This window comes from Bos javanicus, chromosome 21 (genome assembly GCF_032452875.1).
Source record: "Bos javanicus breed banteng chromosome 21, ARS-OSU_banteng_1.0, whole genome shotgun sequence".
NCBI lineage: Eukaryota > Metazoa > Chordata > Mammalia > Artiodactyla > Bovidae > Bos > Bos javanicus.
Genome location: NC_083888.1, coordinates 28,324,142 through 28,341,336, shown reverse-complemented (window position 1 = coordinate 28,341,336; position 17,195 = coordinate 28,324,142). Strand labels below are relative to the sequence as shown.

The following is a 17,195-nucleotide window of genomic DNA, read 5'->3' as shown; positions in this document are numbered from 1 at the left end:
TGGTTAAGACTTCACTTTCCAATGCAAGCAGTGTGGGTTTTATCACTCTTATGGGAACTAAGATTCCATATGCCAGGGGCCAAAACACCAAAATGTTCAATAGAAGCAATATTGTAAACAGATTCTTTACCATCTGAGCCACAAGGGAAACCCACATAGCTATACAATATTATATGTTCCAGATGTATCATATAGTCATTCACAATTTTAGAGTTATTATAAAGATCACATTCTACTTATAGTTATTAAAATATTGGCTGTATTCCCCATGTTGTACAATACATTCTTATAGCTTATTTTATATCTGAAAGTTTGTACCTGCTAACGCCCTACGCTTGAGCTGCCCCTCCCCCCTCCCTCTTCCCCACCTTCCTGGGAACCATTAGTTTGTTCTGTGTGTCCGTGAGTCTTCTTTTTTGTTGTGTTCACTCAGTTCAGTTCAGTTCAGTCGCTCAGTCGTGTCCAACTCTTTTCGACCCCATGAATCGCAGCACGCCAGGCTTCCCTGTCCATCACCAACTCCTGGAGTTCACTCAGACTCATGTCCATCGAGTTGGTGATGCCATCCAGCCATCTCATCCTCTGTCGTCCCCTTCTCCTCCTGCCCCCAATCCCTCCCAACATCAGGGTCTTTTCCAATGAGTCAACTCTTCACATGAGGTGGCCGAAGTACTGGAGTTTCAGCTTTAGCATCATTCCTTCCAAAGAAATCCCGGGGCTGATCTCCTTCAGAATGGACTGCTTGGATCTCCTTGCAGTCCAAGGGACTCTCAGGAGTCTTCTCCAACACCACAGTTCAAAAGCATCAATTCTTCGGCGCTCAGCCTTCTTCACAGTCCAACTCTAGACCGCCTGACCTGTTTCTTGAGAAATCTGTATGCAGGTCAGGAAGCAACAGTTAGAACTGGACATGGAACAACAGACTGGTTCCAAATAGGAAAAGGAGTACGTCAAGGCTGTATATTGTGTTCACTACTTTGTTGTATTTTCAGATTCCTCATATAAATATCATGCAACTTTGACATGGATCTCTTTGAGGCATTATGTCTCTCTGCATTGTAGATAGGGAAACCCCATCTTCTGAAGCTCAACCCTACACAGGCAGTAAAGGGCTGAGCTGTGTCCAGACCTAGGCCCATCTGCTCCCTTCTCCCCCTGGAGCCCCTGAGGTCCCCCAATCAGGTCAAGAGACACTCTTCTTCATGTCTTCAGATTTCCCCCAGTAACTGGGGATTCTGCCCCAGGTAGAAAAACAGCCATCTGGGCAAACTCCTGACACACATGTATTTCTGCCACAACTTATTAAATATGGATATATTTCATTGGGTTAAAAAAAAGAGTAACTTGTATTTTGTAAAAAAAAAAAAAAAGTTTGAAGAAAATGTAGCCCTGGTAACAGTGTATATCCACATCAAATACAAAGGTTGAAATTTCCCATTGCTGGTGGGTTAGGTCTCTGTGCTGGTAAATATCTGCATTAGACGAAGTACCACACAGCCTTAGGATTTATTCCTTTGCAGGCATAGACTCCAGGGTGTAACCCTTTAATCTATAAAAAGTACTAACTAAAAGTAACCGTTACCATGGCAACACACTGCCTGCATCAGGAGCCTCCAAAGGCAGAGTGCTCTGGAAACGAGGCGCACCAGGGCTACCGAGACTCCAGGGGTAGACTTTGAATCACTGTTCACACTTACAGCTCTGTTCTGAGGTTCAGAAGGAAATCTCAGAGCTTGCCCCATACATACACTCTGAAAATCAAAGGAGAGCATTTCACTAGTGGATGCTGGTTTTTATATGTAATATTATATACATATGTATTTGAGGGCTTCCCAGGTGGCTCGTGGTAAAAAATCTGCCTACCAGTGCAGGTGCTACAGGAGACTCTGGTTCGATTCCTGGGTCGGGAAGATCCCCCTGGAGTAGGAAATGGCAACCCACTCCAGTACTCTTGCCTGGAGAATCTTACGGACAGAAGATCCTGGTGGGCTACAGTCCATGGGGTCACAAAGAATTGGACACAACTGAGCATGTACACACATAAATATATTTGAGGAACCTAAAAAAATGAATTTTAAAGTGCATGGGTAGATGGGTAGGGTCCATGAATAGCTATGATACTTTGGCAAAAGAAGATCTAGGGGTTGCAGGGCACACTCCCCACATGAAGTTACACTACAGAGTCGTAGCAAGAAGGCAGTGTGCTCTGGAAAAACAAAGGTGAATGTAGCCGCTGAGAGATCCATGGACCCACAAGCCACACAAAGGCTTGGGACTAGCTTGGGAGAGCAGCAGCCCCCCCAGACCAGTGGGGAGAAGCCCATGTGTTAGCAGCAGCGATTGGGACACCTGTCTCAGTAAATGGATTCCTCCCTACCCACCCCTCTCAAAGTAAGCAATGTCCTGTTAGAATCAATACCTAAACAGGAAAAGTATGAATGGCCCTAGAGATTGTCATACTGAGTGAAGTAAGTCAGACAGAGAAAGACAAATATCATATGATATCACTTAAATGTAGAATCTTAAAAAAGGGTACAAATGAACTTATCTATAAAACAAAAATAGAGTCGCAGATGTAGAAAACAAATTTAATGATTACCAGAGGGGAAGGGAGGGAGGGATAAATTGGGAGATTGGGATTGACAGACAAACATTATATATAAAATAGATAAACAACAAGGACCTGCTGAATAGCATGTGGAACTCTACTCAATACTCTGTAATGACATATATGGGGAAAGAATCTTAAAAAAAAGAATAGATATATCTATGCTGTTGTTCAGTAGAGCTGAGTAGTGTCCAGCTCTTTGCGATCCCATGGGCTGCGGCACGCCAGGCTCCCCTGTCCTCCACTATATATGCATATGTATAACTGATTCACTTTGCTGTACACCTGAATCTAACACTACATTGTAAAGCAACTATATGCCAATAAAATTTTTTGTTAAAGACAAGAAAAAGTAAAACCATGAAGTGGATGCAAAAAGGTCAAAGGAAATATCTTGGAGACCTCAGGGAGAAGACTGATCATACAAGATCCTCAATTTACCAAAGTAAAGGGCAAAGGAGGATGGATAAGACCACATAAAAACTCTATGTGTGACTCTCTGAAAGTGTCTTAGTCAAAGTTAGCAGAAAACAAGAATCTGGAAAAAGGTTTGAAATGAATAAGATTGACAAGGGGCTCATAGACAGAATAACTCTATCTGAGAGGATTTTTCATGCAATGAGAATGTTCCAGGTTTGCTCTGGCTGAGAGCCACGAACGGCTACTGAGCACTTGAAATGAGGCCAGTGTGCCTGAGTAGCTGTACTTTAATTAATTGTCATTCTAACAGGCGCACAGGACCTGTGATGACCCCACTGGGCCTGTGACGACCCTACTGGGCAGCACAGACCTGGAATATTCAAGAAACTCCTACAGGCCAATAAGGAAAGAGAGAAAACTCAAAATATGAAAAGGCAAAAAGAAAAATGTGGCTTCATCTTAACTTTTTACCTTCATCCTCCTCTGTCTCCATTTCTTTGCTCATTGTATTTTGATCTTATTGTATGTATGCACTCCTCTAATGCACCCCAGCCCCCTCTGGCAGTGAGATGTCATATATGGAGCTGACAAGTGTCCTCTCCTGAAACCAGCCACCCTGGCTGGGCCTCTCCTCATCACCCCACCCCTGACTCTGAGCTTCTACGAGACAGGCCAGCACCACACATGGAGAAGCTCCACATTCTCGTATGATGAGCCCAGGCCCAGGTTTTATGGGATCACATGTGTTCCAGTTCATTTGACGAAGAAACATTTATCAGCTACTAAGCTTTATAAGACAGTAAACAGAGGGGTCACTGATGTTTCCAGCTCAAAGCAGGCTAATTTGGATGGATCCGTCACATCCTCTTTGCTCTTTAAATAGTGGAGAAAGAGGTCTAAAGTTGGGTACAGCTTCCAGCCAAAGAGAACGTGGAAGAAACTGTAATTTATTACTTAATGGAACAGGATCAGTATTTCATGTTCTTCCTGTCACTGCACCCTCAGAAGATGATCACAGTGGAGCCATCCTAAGAAGGATACTTATCAGGCAAAGGGCAATGAGCTCGCTAGGAAGCAGGAAGGAATCCAGGCCTCCTGTGATGGTGCCACCCGTGGCATTGCAGAGGAAACAGGCATCAAACAAGGGTGGTTTGGCTCAAAAAAGTCTTTGAGGCAGAAACTGTCTGTTCCATGATTATTGTGGTTAGTTACACAGTCATGTCCGACTCTTTGCGAGCTCTTGGACTGGAGTCCACCAGGCTCTGCTGTCCATGGGATTTCCCAGGGAAGAATACTGGAGTGGGTTGCCATTCCCTTCCCTGAATCGGGCAACAAAAGCAGGTCATCTACTCCTCCAGAAGTATGAAACTGAAGGATGTGACACTGTCCTCTTTATAGAACAAAAGTAGCCAACAAAACTGGCAACTTTGTGTGGTTTCTTGTGCAGCCCTGACCCAGAAAAGGCAGCCGGACCTCCCTAGGAGACAACAGGAAGGCTACCAAGCCAAGGTCCCAGGGCTGCAGAACAGACAAGCTTCAGGTCCCAGATGGTGTGAATGGAGAGGCAAGGACCAGGGAGGCAGCCAAGAGTCTAGGGGTGGAATTAGCAGCAGAGCCAAGTTGAGGACCCTTGGGCATCCACACCACAGTCAGTCCATCAATCAGCTGGAAAGCCCCAAGGTCATTCCAATAGTAGATGCCATTGATCTTCAAACCCCAAGCCAAGCACTGAGATTCTACTGTATTTTTGTTGACTTGATAAATCTTTAGAGTAAGTGAAGCCGGGCGTGGCAATAAGCCCCAGGGTTTTGGAAGCTCCATGGAAGATGATGCTTCTCCCCCAGAGGTGTTCCTGGCTGGATCAGGCAGGCAGCACCGTGTAGCTGGTGGTCCAGGGTGCTCAGAGACCAGCAGAAACCTGCAGAAGGGAATGCCTGTGACCCACATGTAGGTGGGGAATGTGCAGGAGGACCCAGTTCGAAACTCTGGTTTGACTGGCTGTGAAATCTCCTATTTTACACTTTATAATGAATAATAATAGTCCATGTTTCCTTTCATTAGGAATGCATCATATAGAATTAACCCATTCAGCCCTAAAACATCTTTAAACAATTTAATAACCGTTTACATGGGGCTTCCCTAGTGGCTCAGAGTGTAAAGCGTCTGCCTACAGATCCCTGGGTTGGGAAGATCCCCTGGAGAAGGCAATGGCAACCCACTCCAGTACTCTTGCCTGGAAAATCCCATGGACTGAGAAGCCTGGTAGGCTACAGTCCGTGGGGTCGCACAGAGTCAGACACGACTGAGTGACTTCACTTCACTTACGTTAAAACATAATTTAAGCGTTCAACGAGGCTGCCTTTGATGGAAAACTTCTTGTGTAGTCATTTCACTAAATCTCCCAAACAAGTCCTTTGGGTGGCTTGTTATATTTTTTTGTAAATTTGAGGATCAACTCTTTTGTTGCAGGAGGGGGACCACTTCCAGGGCCCAAGAGTGGGCTCTCCTCTAACACTCGGAAATGAATTGTCCTAGGAGACACACATGCTGATAGAGTAAGAGACTTTATTGGGAAGGGGCGCCTGGGAGGAGAGCAGCAAGTCAGGGAATCCAGGACAACTGCTCTGCCACAAGGCTTGCAGTCTCATGGCGACGGGTTAGATTTGGGGTTGTCTCGGCCAGTCATCTTGCTTGGACCATACTTGGTGATTCAGGGTCCTTCCTAGTGATGTGGATGTCTCTCGGCCAAGATGAATTCAAGCACAAAAGATTCTGGGAGGTTGGTAGGATATATTATGGGCTAGCGTGTCCTCCTCCTTTCAGCCCCTCCCAAATTCTTCCAGGTTAGTTTTCGTAGCGGCATCGAGCATTCTTTATCCAGATGTCCTATTGTAAGACACTTCAGGCAAGTGGTTATCCTTCTGCCTGGTCAAGGTGGGTGTTTTCTATCAGTGGTTCTCTAACCCTTTCTTTCAGAAGTAATTATGATGTAATTCAAAGTTTCAAGTCAGACAGAGCTGGGGTGAAACATGGTCCCATGCAAGGCTCTTCACCACCTCTGTGCACCTGTTTCCTCATCTGCAGTGGGGGCTGCTTTGAAAGTGAAGTGAGTGAACCTCAACATTTGTTGCCTTCTCCTCGCTTTGCTGTCCCTTTCTTACAAGGGTTCTATGATGTGACCTCATGTACGGAGAAGGCATTCAGCCCACAAACATTTCTGATGTGGAAGGAGCAGGGAAGTGAGGTCAAGGGCAGGTATGTGGGGCGGCATGCCCTAGGCTTTTCTAACCGGCAGCCCCCACCATGGCCCCAGCCCACCATGCCCAGGGCACTGTCTTCCTGGATCCCACGGTCCCCAGAGCCCAGCTGCAGCGGTGACTAGAGGGACCTGAGCGCTAGGCCCTCAGGTGACTGTGGAGCGGGAGAAAGGAAGAGTCTCTAAGGGCTCCTCTGAAAATCAAGAGGAGAATTGTACTTTAAAAATACTTCAGAGCAGTATAGGGCTTTTGTTTTCAAATTTCTATTGTGGTAAAAATGTATGTAACAGAAAATTTGCCATCTCATGTGGTACGTATCTTCAATGGAATACTCCTCAGCCATAAAAAAGAATGAAATAAGGCCATCTGCAGCAACATGGATGGATCTAGAGATTATCATACTAAGTGAAGTATAGTAAGGAAATACAAATATCACCTATATGTGGAATCTAAAATACGACACGAATGAACTTATCTATGAAACAGAAAGACTCACAACCATAGAGAACAGCTTGCGGTTGCCAAGGGGGAGGGTGTGGGGAGGGATGGACTGGGAGTTTGGGATTAGCAGATTCGAACTATTAAATACAGGATGAATAAACAACAAGGACCTACTATAGAGCACAGGGAACTATACTCAATATTCTAGATACACCACAATGAAAAAGAATGTATATGTATGTATAACGGTATCATTTTGCTGCACAATAGATACTTCAATAAAATAAAAATAAAGAGTACTCTGACAAAAAGAAAAAAATTACCATTTTAATCACTTTTTTAACTGCAGTATAGTTGATTTACAACATTATATTAGTTTCAGGTGTATAATATATTAGTTCAATATTTTTTATAGATGATGTACCATTTAAAGTTGTTATAAAATATTAGCTATAGTCTCTGTGCCATACAATATAGCCTTGTACTTTATATTATTTTATTTTTGAAAGAGAAATTTTGTTTTGTTTTTTAATATTTATTTATTTGACTGAACTGGGTATTTGTTGTGGCACATGGGATGTTTAATTACAGCATGCTGGATCTAGTTCCCTGACCAGGGATTGAACTCAGGCTCTCTGCATTGGGAGCAGAGTCTTATCCACTGGACTGCAAGAGAAGTCCTCATTTATTTTGTACACAGTAGTTGGAGAAGGCAATGGCACCACTCCAGTACTCTTGCTTGGAAAATCCCATGGATGGAGGAGCCTGGTAGGCTGTAGTCCGTGGGATCGCTGAGAGTCGGACACGACTGAGCGGCTTCCCTTTCACTTTTCACTTTCATGCATTGGAGAAGGAAATAGCAACCCACTCCAGTGTTCTTGCCTGGAGAATCCCAGGGACAGGGGAACCTCGTGGGCTTCCGTCTACGGGGTCGCACAAGGTCGAACACGACTGAAGCGACTTAGCAGCAGCAGCAGCAGCAGTTGGTAGCTGTTCCCCAACTTTGCCCCTCCCCTCTTTCTTTTTCCCACTGGTAACTGCTAGTTTGTTCCCTATGTCCATGAGTTTATTTCTCTTTTGTTACATTCATTTATTTATTTTTTGGATTCCACATATAAGTGATAACATACTGTATTTATCTTTCTTTGTCTGACATTTTACTAAGCATAATATGCTCCAAGTCGATCCAAGTTTATAAATGGTAAGATTTCTTTTTTTTTAATGGCTATTGGAGAAGGCGATGGCAACCCACTCCAGTACTCTTGCCTGGAAAATCCCACGGACGGAGGAGCTGGTAGGCTGCAGTCCATGGAGTCGCTAAGAGTTGGACACGACTAATCGACTTCACTTTGACTTTTCACTTTCATGCATTGGAGAAGGAAATGGCAACCCACTCCAGTATTCTTGCCTAGAGAATCCCACGGACGGGGGAGTCTGGTGGGCTGCCGTCTATGGGGTCCCACAGAGTCGGCCACAACTGAAGAGACTTAGCAGCAGCAGTATCCCACTACATATACACATACATGCATTTTGTTGTTGTTTAGTCACCCAGTCGTGTCTGACTCTGTGACCCCATGGACCATGGCCCGCCAGGCTCCTCTGTCCATGGGATTTCCCAGGCAAGAATACAGGAATGGGTTGCTATTTCCTTCTCCAGGGGATCTTCCCAACCCAGGGATCGAACCCGCATTTCCTGCATTTCAGGCAGATTCTTTGCTGCTTAGACACCTGGGAAGGCCAAATATATATAAATATATATAAATCACATCTTCTTTATCCACTCATCTGTTGATGGACACTTAGGTTGCTTCCAAATCTTGGCTATTGTAAATAGTGTTGCAATGAACATTGGGGTGTATGGATCTTTTTAAATTAGTGTTTTCATTTTCTTCCAATGTATGGCCAAGGTGGAATTGCTGGGTCACATGGTAGTTTTAGCTTTTTGAGGAAATTCCATACTGTTTTCCATAGTGACTGCACCAGTTTACAGCCCCACCAAGAGTGTAGGGTTTTCTCCACATCCTCACCAGCACTTGTTATGTGTGGTCTTTTTGATGATGGTCATTCTGACAGATGTGTGGTGACATCACATTGTGGTTTTGATGTGCATTTCTCTGATGATTGGTGATGTTAAGTATCTTTTCCTGTGCCTGTTGGCCATCTGTCTTCTTTGGGAAAATGTCTGTTCAGGCCTTCAACTCATTTTTTAATTGGGTTCTTCGGGTTTGTTTGTTTGTTTGTTTGTTTTATATTGAGCTGTGGGAACTGTTTGTAAATTTTGGATATTAACCCCTTGTTAATCATATCATCTGCAATTATTTTTTCTCATTCAGTAGGTTGTCTTTTAAAAAATAATTTTATTTGTTTATTTAGTTTTGGCTGTGTTGGGTTTTCATCGCTATGCGGACTTTTCTCTAGTTGCAGAGAGCAGGGGCTGCTGGCTAGTTGCGGTGTGCGGGCTTCCCACTGCAGGGGTGTCTCTTGTTGTGAAGCACAGGTTCTGGGGCACATGGGCTTCAGTGATTGTCTTTTTACTGGCTTGTTTTTCTCAGCATACTGTTCCTTAGGTTCATCCATGTGGTTGCTTGTGTCAGAATTTGCTTCCTTTTTAAAGGCTGAATAATCTTCCATTGTATGGAAGATTGTATAGAGAGACCACAATTTGCATAGCAGTGTTTTTTATGTGCTCATTCTTTCTTTGCCTGTGGGAAGAAAAGCGCTTCTAAAATATCTTACATTTTTTACTCGGTCTATTTACAGTATATTTTCAGGTAAATGATTTTCTTCTGCACTGGAGTACAAAATAATGTCAAAGAAGTTGTTAGTGCTTAGATTCAACAATCCACTCACGATGTAGTAACTTTCCCTTCTGGTCTGTTATTTGCTTGGAGATAAAAATAGAGATTTCAGCCTCAGAGTGGAGTTGCTTTAATGTATTAATTTAGTGTGTTATAATTAAAACTGTTGTGAATTCTGTAGCCGCATTTTTCAGAGGTTGAGAAAACCTTTTTACAGTTTGGTTCAAGTAAATTCACACTTCTTGAGTTCTGTTTTGTGCTTTAGGAGCTAAAAATGAACGAAGGATTAAAAACAAAGGCGACACCACCATTGTGGCGTGCCTGTGCTTGTGCAGAAGCAAAAGGATGTGTGCAATGCCTACTCTGCTTCTAAATGACACATTCCCAGACTCAGCCGAAGCTCTGGGACTAAGTTTGAGCCCAAGGATGCTGTCACACGTGTCTTTCTCCTAACTTTTGATTGAGGTCAGCTCTCTGAACCCATTGTCAACTGTGCTCTCATATTTCAGACTGAATTCTCTTTAAATCAGTTGAAGTATTATTTTTAAAAGAAAGAGAACTCTCCAGAGGAAGGAGATTGCTAAAGTGTATTCATTGTTATTTGCCACCAGAGTTTTGGGGATGGCAGGAGCCTTAGCGATTAGTGGGACATAGGCCATTTGGGGCTCCCTAGCATCACACCCTAATGTCTGTCTTGGGGGGTCTTCCATCAGATAAGGGGCACTAGGTCCTTCTCTCCTGCCTCAGCGCAGCCTGGAGGCTACATGTTAACACTGAGTCTTGAGGACTGGATGCAAGGGTAGGGGGCAGGGGCAGGGATTAAAGGTCATGCTGTCCTGCTGGCAGCAGCTGTATCCCAATGGTCCTCTTCCTGCCGCTTTCTACTTCCTGCCTCTCCAGGGATTTCTGGTCCCACTGATCTGGAGGCAGCAGGGGCCCTCAGTACATGTTTGTTAGTTTTTTTTTAATATATATATATATTTATTTATTTTTATTTACCTTCTTGACTGCGCCAGATCTTAGCTGTAGTAAGGGATCTAGTTCCCTGACCAGGGATTGAACCTGGGCCCCCTGCGTTGGCAGCATGGAGTTCTAACCACTGGACCACCAGGGATGTCCCCTGAATGTTTGTGGGTACAAATGCCTGAAGACCAGCAGCCTAGGGTTCACAGGAAAGTCAGGGAATGTAACCTTGGTCCGGAAGCACACTTAGGTCAGGTGCCACTACTGCCTCTTACAAGATTCGTGGCCTTGGACCAGAGCTTCCCCCATGATGTTTTCCGTTCCTCACTGTGCAGTGGGGTGGAGGGTTTGCCTTGCACAGTCACTGTCAAACAAGACCTGAATGTGAGAGTACTTTTAAAACTATAACTTATTATACATTAGAAATGGCTTCACTTTTGTTAACCAGAAGCCTGCAAGCCCACTAGAGTTGGATTGAAATGGCTTTGTGTTTATAGTTACAGCTCTCATGTCACAGCCTCCTGACCCTAACCTCATCTGCTAGATACGTCTGTCCTATTCCTGGAAGGACTGCTTCAGGCTTCAGGGTTGGCTTAGTCCAGGATTCCAGTCCTCCAGTGCTGTGCCTGTAGTGTCTGCCTCATGTTTATTACCCAACACAGAGGTGTCCAAGGGAAGCAAGCAGGAGTCTGTTCCATAGCTCTCTCAAAAGGAAATGACATGTACGTGATACTATATTTAAAATGGGTAACCAATAAAGACTTACTGTACCGCACAGGGAACTCTGCTCAATATTCTGTAATAACCTAAATGGGAAAAGAATTAGAAAAAGAATAGATACATGTATATGAATAACTGAATCACTTTGCTGTATATATGAAACTAACACAGCATTGTTATTAATAGTCAACTATACTCTAACTTAAAATAAAACAAATGGATCTTAACACTTAAGGAAAAAACCATAGTGTAACAAAAAGGAAATGAACCTACAGGAAAACAGAGGCATAACACTCTTTGACATTGCAGCAGTATTTTTTATAGATCCCTCTCCTAGAGTAATGGAAATAAAAGCAAAAATTTGTGCATGGTACCTAATTAAACTTAAAAGCTTTTGAACAGCAACAGAAGCCATCAACAAAATGAAAAGACAACCTACTAAATGGGAGAAAATATTTTCAAATTATTCTACAGAGAAGGGATTAATTTCCAAAATAAACAAGCAGGTCACACAACTCAATATAAAAAAAAAAATCCAAACAATCCTATCAAAAATGGGCAGAAGATCTAAACAGATATTTCTCTAAAGAAGGCATACAGATGGTCAACAGCAGACAGATAGTATATGATATCACTTACGTGCAAAATCTAAAATATGACACAAATGAACGTATTTACAAAACAGAAACATTCACAAACAGAGAACAGACTTGTGGTTGCCAAGGGGGAAGTAGGGGAGGGATAAATTAGGAGGCTGGTGATTAGCAGATACATACTACTATATATATAATAGGTAAAGGACAAAGACCTACTGTATAGCACAGGGAACTGTATTCAATATCCTATAATAAATAAGTGGAGGAATTTCCCTCGTGGTCCAGCAGCTAAGACCCTGCACTTCCAGTGCAGGGGGCGGGGTTCAATCCCTGGTTAGGGAACTAGATTCCACATACCACAACTAAACTTCACATACCTCAACTAAAAGAAGATCCTGTGTGCGGCAACTAAAGACTCCACATGCCACAACAAAGATTGAAGATTTCTATGTGCTGCAACCAAGACCAGGCATAGCCCAATAAATGTTAAAAAAAAAAAACAAAACAAGAAACCATAATGGAAAAGAAACACATTATCATAGACTGCAAGAGGAATATTTGAGATCACCTGATATTCTGGCTTTCTCATAATTATAAGACAGTTTAGGACTTCCCTAGTGGTCCAGTGGTTAAGAACCCGCCTTGCAATGCAAGGGACACTGGTTGGATCCCTGGTCTGGGAAGATCCCATATGCCACAGAGCAACTAAGCCTGTATGTCACAAGTACCAAGCCCAGGCTCTAGATCATCTGTGAGCCTTTACGAAGTCTGTGCTGCGACAAGAGAAGCCATGGCAACAAGAAGTCCAAGAACCACAGGGAAGAGTAGCCCCCACTGGTGGCAACCAGAGAAAGCCCTTGTACAGCAACGAAGACCCACCACAGCCAAAATAGAAAACTAAATAAATAAATCTTTTAAAAAAGAGAGAGAGTGCTTAGTTGATGTGGTTGGAGACCACGCTGGTGAGGAGCACAGTGGTTTTTTGGTAAAGACGTGGCTGGTCCCATCATAACATCAAAGTGCAAATGGGAAGCATTTATAACACTGAAGGTTGGGATCCAAATCATTTGTGCCCCTGAGTGGGGAAAAGTCTAATTACAAGAGCTGTCACAAGACTGTCCAGGGCATTCGCTAAAAAGCACTGTGTCTCAGAATTTAAAGTGCATATGGATTAAATGGGGATTTTGTCAAAAATACAGATTTTGATTCAAGAGAGTTTATATTTCTCACAAGCTCTCAGATGATGCCAGTGCTGCTTCTGTGAGGACGCACTTAACTTAGAAAGACTGAAAAACTAAGGGCAGTGGGAGACAAACATGATTCCCACTAGAGCCCTTCGTTCTGCTAGTTCATTGAGTTTTAAAATGTAGATTTTGATCTAAGGACTTGATTGCATGTGTGCTGATTCGCTTTAGTTGTGTCTGACTCTTTGTGATCCCATAGACTGTAGACCTCCAAGCTCCTCTGTCCATGGGATTCTCCAGGCAAGAATACTGGAGTGGGTTGCTGTGCCCTCCTCTAGGAGATCTTCCCGATTCAGGGATAGAACCCACATCTCATGTCTCCTGCATTGGCAGGTGGTTTATTTTCCACTAATGCCACCTGGGAGGCCCAAAGACTGTTCTCCAACTGAGATCCATTAGCTCTAAGAAGTACCAATGATGATTCCAGAGCCCTTTGTTTAATTAGAATTTCATGTTTTTAAAGACTTGATTGCAAACATGAAATTCTATCTAAACGAAGAACTCGAGAATCATTTGCACATACTTTTTAGGAAGAGCTAATGGATCTCAGTTGGAGGAGAGACTTCCTTCAAGGGGGATTCAGAAACATTTAGGGTCAGCATGGTTGTCATGACAACAGGGAAATTCTACCACCATTTGGTGCCTGAAGGCCCAGGATGCTATCTGATAATGTGTGCAATATTTCTGAGCAAAGAATTGTCCCACCCAAAATGCCAAGAGAGCCCCATGAAGATACATGGCCAACCCCAGTGGAGACAGATGCTGAGCCCATGCCAGGGACCTCAGGCGATCAGTTCTTTGATCTTTTTTAGTTTGTAGTCTGGAACAGTTGGCCTTGCCTGTGTGTTTTAGCACATCTTTTCAGAATTTTGGCTGCCTCTGGAATTTTCCAGAGGAAAGAGAGGCCGACACTGGTACCATATTTCATCAAGTTGTGGCCATTCTCTCAACAGAGGATGAGCTCAATGGGGAAGAATTCAGGAAGTCCTGCAGAGTCTGTATCCATCAATATTCGAAAGAAAAATCAGAAAAGAGAAAGATGATGAAGTGAGACATTTTTAAAGGGATTTTTTGAATTTCTATTTTTTAAAAGTATTTATTTATGTATTTGTCTGCACCAGGTCTTGGTGAGGGCACACAGGATCTCCGATCTTTGTTGTGGCATGCGAACTCTTAGTTGCAGCATGTGGAATCTAGTTCCTCGTGCTCAGTCGCTCAGTCGTGTCTGACTCTTTGAGACCCCAAGGACTGTAGCCTATCAGGCTTCTCTGTCCATGTTCTCTAGGCAAGAATACTGCCATTTCCCTCTCCAGGGATCAAACCTGGGCCCTCTGCATTAGGAGCTCGGAATCTTAGCTGGACCAGCAGGGAAGACCCAAGACATTTTTGAAGATAAGGAAAACTCGAATCAACTCAGTGTGGTAGAAAAGAGGCCTTCACAACTATGGTTTCAGAGACTAGTTGAAAACAAAAGGATGAACTATTGGATACAGAGATAAGTATATTCAACACAATATAATTATGACAATAATGTGTAGCTTTTCAAGTTTCCGTATTAAGTTTGAGTTGGGAAACTCCTGGAGAGGTTTTGAAAGGCCAGTGCCATTCAGTCTGGGGAAGGTTTGTTCATCCTGGGGAGTCTGGGGGAGCCAAGAAGATGGGAACAATCTCCAGTGCCCAAGAGGGGCAGTTTCACTGCGTTCACACCTCAATTCCCCCCTCACCACATTGGGATAGCTATCCTCCAACAACTCTAAGATGGGTAAACACTTCATCTGATAAAAAGTTAGCTACAAAATTAACATCATGTGTGTGAAGAGCCCATAATCATGTGTTCACGTGAAGATGCTCACTTGCGGGTGGCTGACCAGTCCCCCTAACACAAGACTACCCGCACGCTGGAGGCAGGTGATGGTTCAGGGCCCCAGGCCTGGCAGGGCTCTCTTCCTCTGGGTGAGAACTGGCCGCACTGAGGCCAACTTGGCTTCAAGAACCAGAAGCTCCCTGCCCTGGTGAACCTTCTTATAAAGTGGTGTGTGGGGAACTGCTCAATATTTTGTAATAACCTAAATGGGGAAATAACTTTAAAAAGAATAAGTAAGTAAGTAAAGTCGCTCAGTTGTGTCTCTTTGCGACCCCGTGGACTGTAGCCTACCAGGCTTCTCCGTCCATGGGATTCTCCAGGCAAGAATACTGGAGTGGGTTGCCATTTCCTTCTCCAGGGGATCTTCCCGACCCAGGGATCGAACCCGGGTCTCCCACATTGGAGGCAGACGCTTTAACCTCTGAGCCACCAGGAACAATAGATACCTGTTTATTAGAACTCAATCAGTTTGCTGTGCACCTGAAACTAACACATCATTGTCAATCAACTATACTTCAATATAAAATAAACATTTTTTAAAAAGGAAACTTCCCTGGTGGTCCAGTGGTTAAGAATCCGCCTGCTAACGCAGGGGACCTGAGTTCCATCCCTGGTCAGCCAAGCCTTGTGCCACAACTACTGAGCCCACGTGCCACAACAAGAAAAGCCACGACAACAAGGCCACATACTACAATAAAGAGGACCTCCCACTTGCTGCAGCTAGAGAAAGCCTTTGCACAGCAATGAAGACCCAGCACAGCAAAAAATACATACGTAATTAATTAATTAAAAAAGAGGACTTAAAGGCCTTGATTGTGGTGATAGTTTAATAGATATAGAGCTATCTCCATTTCATCAATTTGCATATATTAAATATACAGCTTTTGGCATATCAATCATACATCAATAAAGTGGTTTAAAAAGAAAGAAAAGGCATGTTGTGTGGAGGTTCTTCTGCAGTGGTGCCACAAGCTCCAATGTAAGGGATGTAGGCAGGATGTCCAGGCCCCCTTCTGCAGAAGGCCACTATGAGACCCGGGAGGAACCATCAGGCAGGAGAGAGCCACGTGGAGAAGGCTGTGTATGCTTTGCTCTGCTGCTCAGACTCACTCCCACATGCTCTGTTACACCAGGTGTGAGTGTGTGCACACATTTGTGCTTCCCCTCAACCTGTAGCCTACCTGCAGAGATGCAGGCCACAGCTGGGATGTACAGAGAAAACGTTGTTTCTCGTTGTGTTTTCATAACTTCCCACCTTCCTCAAGTACCTCTCAGGGCAACAGAGCAAACACACCAACAGACCCAACTAAATGGCCCATCAGGTTTAAAGTTCAGAGACAAATGGTTCTTTTGTCTGTTACTGGGCATGGGCCAGCCTCCCAGTTCCATCTGTCCAAGTGTCTGAGTGTGAGACGGTCCTCCTCTGGGTCCCAGGGGCACTCCTGGCTGTGTGGGCACTAAGCTCCCTGATGGCTTGAGAGCTGAGGCCTCGGGGAGCCTGCAGCTCTCCGAAGGCATGGCCCCGGTAGGCCCAGCTTCTCCCCCATCTCTCTGGCTAAGCTCCTCCAAGAGCCTGCATTATCCTCCCTGTGACGCCTTCAGGGCCCTTGCAGCCTGGCCTCATCCCACCACCAAGACTCTGGGTGGCTCCCAGCTCAGGGCAGTGCTGGTGGGGACCGGTAAACTCTTCAGCTGAGCTCTGGGCTCAGGGCTCCTCAGGAAGCTAGGTCCCCTCACATGGACTCATAGGACCCCACCCAGCAGCCCCCTTGTAGATCCCCTGTATTCTGCACCCCTTCTTGCTGGAGCTTGACACCCACATCACACTGACCACGTGGCTGGACCCTTCTTGCTCTCTTGTAGCACCCTCCTTCAGAAAGGAGGAGCTCCCTTCACATCTCCTCTTTGAGAGCTTTCTCTCACTGGACTGAAGAAAGCCCCGAGGCCCAGCAGAGACAGACAGAAGGACCCTCTTCTCTCATCACTCTGGGAGATGGTTTAAGTTCCAAGTCGGGACTAGGCCATTCGAATGGCTACTCAATGAGTCAACCAAATGCACAAAGCCTTATTTCAAGCCTAGCATCAAGCCAAAGAGGGTGCATGTGAGCTCTCTACCCTGGCCAGTAAGCCTCTTGACTCTGCATTGAGAGAGGTTGAAATGAAATATGACTTAAGGATAAAATGCACTGGTTTTGTGTTTGTAAAATACTGTTTTCATTACAACTGTTTTATAGGGTCTTGAAGGGGAAAACAAGACCAAGCAACAAAGAAATATAATTCAGTA

At 44.3% G+C, this 17,195-nt stretch overlaps 1 non-coding gene across 1 annotated transcript; it reads right to left on the bottom strand.

Annotated features, from left to right (window-relative positions):
- Positions 1–10,565: 10,565 nt before the first annotated feature.
- On the bottom strand, positions 10,566–10,638 carry TRNAG-GCC (transfer RNA glycine (anticodon GCC)). The gene has a single exon. It is a non-coding gene; the product is annotated as a tRNA-Gly (tRNA).
- Between the last annotated feature and the right edge of the window lie 6,557 nt (positions 10,639–17,195).